The following is a 5,004-nucleotide window of genomic DNA, read 5'->3' on the forward strand; positions in this document are numbered from 1 at the left end:
GCCGACTGAGATCTATCTGAAACCGTTTCGCTTGGATCCTAATAATTCTCACCTTAACCCTCATAGTAACCATGCCGGGGCCTAAGTCAGCAAAATCAACACAAACATCCGGTTGGTCTACGTCACTTGTGATATCGTGTGAGGAATTTTGAGACATTTTACGACTGAAGAAACAGAGAGAATGCTATCTAATCGATCAAGAGGTGATCGTTTAGGGGACACGCGCACCTTTATTTATACCCAAATAAGGAGGTTAATAATTAATAAATAATGTCAGGGATATTCATTGGTCTCACGGTCTACGCAAATTAACATTATATTTTAAAAATGCCATAACAGTATCTTATAACGTTGGAATTTTACCTAATTAGATTCAAACGAATACAATAAATTCGATATAATATCCTTTTATGCTATCAGAATATATTGCTCACCATGGAAACGCTAGATAGCCACACGATATTGTCGCTAGACAAAACTGCTATTTTTACCCTTATGTAAATCGTATAAAGTTAAGGTTTATCGAAACAGTTGATTTGTTACTATCACATTTTAAAAAAGGCAACTTATTTTTCCGCATAAATTGATATTGTTAATATCCCTAATCTTATATTTTCATCGGCCTAAACAATCTTATATTTTATTTTAAAAATCTCATAACAGTATCTTAGAATATAGAAATCTTACTTTATTGGGTTAATCAGAATATAATAGATTCGATATTCTATCTTTTTTCTGTTATCAGAATATATTGCTTACTGTAGGAATGCTAGATTCCAAACCAATATCATCACTGGGCAATATTGCTGCTGTACTATAATGTCAATCGTATAAAGTTAAGGTTTATCGAAATCGTTGATTTGTTACTATCCCATTTTTTTAAAAATGCGAATAGAAACAATACACCATACTCTGGATTACGCCAATCAAATAAGATTTCAAAACATCCTCCGGAGGAGCCGACTAAAGGAACAAAATATAATTCACTCACGTTCTCGACCTTACCAACAACATCTATAAAAAGAACAAAAGAAGGTAAGCAAATAAAAAGTAGATGGTACACAATTACTAACCCAAAAAAAAATATATATATATACAAATCTTACCACGAACACTATATAAATTTTGAATTAGTCATATATATTTCCATCTTCCAAATCCACTTTATTAGGACCACATGCGTGACAACGGGCCGAAAAGAGAGAGAGAGAGAAATCAATTTACTAACTAACTGTATGATAAAGTATGACGATTAATGCGTTTGCATAAAAGAATACACCAACTACTAACATTAAGAACTTAAACCAAATCGTTCGAATAAAATGCCAAAGCCAGAATAAGAAATCATTAGTAATAAATGTGAAGCCAAAAGCATACAAAATCCATTTTGAAAACTAATCGTCCGCTTCCCTTCTATCGTAAAACACATCCCTCATTCTTGTAACTTCAACACATCGATAATTTAGCAAAATCCTGGTACATGTGTATACAGTGGTAGCTCTCCAGAAATCTAATAACCAAACAAAGAATAAACAAAAAAACAATAACGCATTAAATAAATTGAACACAAATAAATAATATATTTAAATCCAGCACACGACAGAAAAATAAAAATCACATGCAGGAAATGTCAATCGAATTACCTCGAGTAACTTCTAGCCTCGCGAACCTCAATACACATATGATGATGTTATCAAGACAATTCCTCCATTCGTTAAAGAACGCATTCGAGTATTCATTTGGTAAACGACACTGCAAACGCTCTCCCCTTGAGACCAGAGTGTTATAAATATTTATATATTAATATATATAAATAAATATATCCACAACAAAACACACAATAACAGTAAAAAAAAACATTTAACAACAAAGAAACTCACTCTTCGTTTTCCAGTTCCAAAAATAACTCGTTCCAATCAGAAGCAGGTGGGCCGGACTCTCTTCCATTACCAACCCTCACGACACGTCCAATTAGATCTACATATCAAATTGCACACGATAATATTAAAACGAAAAGCAAAACAATCTCCTACATCAACACATGATAAAATATTATTAATTACACTAAACACATTAACAATAAGAAAATTTGATATTACCAACACATAAAGTAGGGTCCAAAGAACCACTTTTGATATCCTCGAAAGCGACAAACGAAAAGAACTCAGCGGAACACAACGGTCGAATGTCCTTAATCGTTGTGCCTGAGTTCCATACAATCTTAAAACGATGGGGAACCGGTCTAAAAGCTCCTGTAACAGGAACCAAATCAAAATTAGTTATACTTATCCAATTGCCCTCAACAATTTTCGAAGTGCGCCGATCCTCATACTCCTTGTTTATTACAGCATGAATCTTTTGACCCTAATACGAAAAAATGAAAAAGGCATGTCAATCGATAAATAATAGATTATCAGAGAATTACGAAGAAACATTAGATTGGATACAGATCAAGACAAAGCCCAATATACATTAGTTTACCTTTTCATCCACCAATATTAGTTCCAACGTCTCATACAAATAAAACTTTCTTAGTATTTTAACTTTAATCTTCCACTCATGAACAAAGGGATTCAAATCAGAAACACTAAAAAAACATTCTCTTTTACGAATCGAGTTCCTGATGGCATTAGAGAGAAGATGAGCCATAATAGAAACAAATTTTGCGGAATAAAGAAAAGTGCGAGAATATTATTTATTATACATATATATATATATCAAGTAAAATATATATACGCGAGTATTTAGTTTAGGAAGATTCACAAATATAAAATATAGAAATTGAACAATATCAACATACTAAATAAAACAATTTACTTTTTTTTTATCAAAACAATTTACTTATGATAAGATAAATCTCCACTAAAACAGAATCTATCATAAATAAAATCTTCACTAAAACGGAAAACTATCAAATATTATCGAAGATAAATTCAACCTTTTATCTATATATATTTTTAAAATATATATATATATATATATATATATATATATATATGTAATCTATCTATATATATGACCGTTTAAATCTAGCGACCATGGTTGAAACTAATTACAAAACATACCATCATTCATAAAAACAGAAGATTATCATTACAAAACATACCATCATTCATAAAAACAGAAGATTATCATATGTCAATACGATAATATATCAATACCGCATAAAGGAGAATATTATTCTAAGTTCATATTCATACAAACCAAGATGATCCGAGTACAAAACCAAAAACAAACAGTTAACATTTCCGATATTCACAAAAGAGTCACACGGGCAACGTCCAGACGAATCGCACTACACATCCACCGTTAATGTCCTAGTTCGAATCACTTGTCTCACCAACACATTAAGACCTAAGACAAAGTAGCCAAACAAAAAATCAGATATAAAAACAAAAAAATAAAAAATAAAATAATAATGAACATAGGAAATGACTACCGACATAGTGCAAAATTCAGCAGCCTCAGGAACATCAGGATATGGCAAAACCTTAGAAATCAGCCCCTGGTTAACAATCCTAACATTCTTTGGTCCATCGAAATATCTGTCTACCTTCCACAGACGCATAATACAGACCAAAGGCTTCGAAACACACAAGTCATAGTGCTTTCGGAACTCCATCGCTGAGCGTCCCGACACCAAACCCTCGATAGCATTCCCGCTTTATATTTATTCAAGAAAACACAAACAAAACAACAAAAATAAAAATGATATAATTAACATTTAACACCAAACAGGACAATACCCAGACAAAATTCACAAAGGGAGAAAATATCTATTTACTAACCAAGGCCCACGAATCCGAAAGCTCAGTCTGAAGCCAGTGAGATCTGATGGATTTGTCCCGACATTCACCAATTCACCAACATCAGACAAAACCCCGATCAAATCTAGTTAAGAAACAGACACAACTATAATTCAGACAGGTATTTCCAAACACAACAAACAAAATGAGCATTATATATAACTTACCAATCAAGACACTCTCGTCAACCGTTCCGTCAATTATCGAACTGAACTGAGTAAAGGAGTCACGGGGTTCAGTCGACGGTGGATCGGCGGGAAGAACGACAGTCGTTCCAAAGACAGACATTCTGAAATGATGATTGGTAAGCCTGACCCTATCAGAGTTCTCAAGAACACGAAACGCCGTAAAAGAAAACCATCGATCTTCCTTCAAAAACTCAGCATAATGTTTCGCATATTCACTATTAATCCAACAATCGATCTTAAAACCCTAGACACACGACATAGTCTGTTTAGTAACTAACACGAATTAGCATTTAAAATCAAATCTATCAGAACAAAACCAAAGTACCTTATCATCCACCAGAACCTAACGGAGAGCATTCCGAGGATTTATGCAAACAGTAATCATGCGCAGAACCTTTCACTCTTATGTGCCAACCCGTAATACAAGGGCGCAAAATCGAAACATCATGGAAGTAAGCCATGGTAAAGGAAACAACTAAAATTGATAACTGGTTATAGATACTTCAATAAGAAATATCGATTAATCCGAAAAGACGAAGCAAGAAATCGAAGAGGTTTTTTTTTCTCTGTTTTTTTTTTTAGAAGTAGCAGCGTGAATTAATAAGTGGAATTGGAAGTATATTACAACTAATTATAGAAATCAATCTAACGTTACATCGATTACTGAATAATCAATAATTAAATAAAAAGGTTTTTATCCGTTCAGAAGATTTGATGATTGGAAACAGCAACTATCCATATTTTCGGCTGTGTAATTATTACAAACCATGCAAGATATGACAACACAAGTCATACATCAAAGATCTGACATAATCTCTACCACTAGCTAATCTACAATATAAAATAATTAGAAACTCTCCCAGTAGTTTCGATACTTCAACGATTCTAAGATAAGACATATCAAACTCGACACAAAGATATCATCCATACGCAATAATTCTCACATGACCCATAACGGATCGTCAGATCACCTCAGATGAAGCTGCCTCCGTCTTAAAAACTGACCCCTT

This window comes from Arabidopsis lyrata (assembly GCF_000004255.2).
Source record: "Arabidopsis lyrata subsp. lyrata unplaced genomic scaffold ARALYscaffold_5, whole genome shotgun sequence".
Lineage (NCBI taxonomy): Eukaryota > Viridiplantae > Streptophyta > Magnoliopsida > Brassicales > Brassicaceae > Arabidopsis > Arabidopsis lyrata.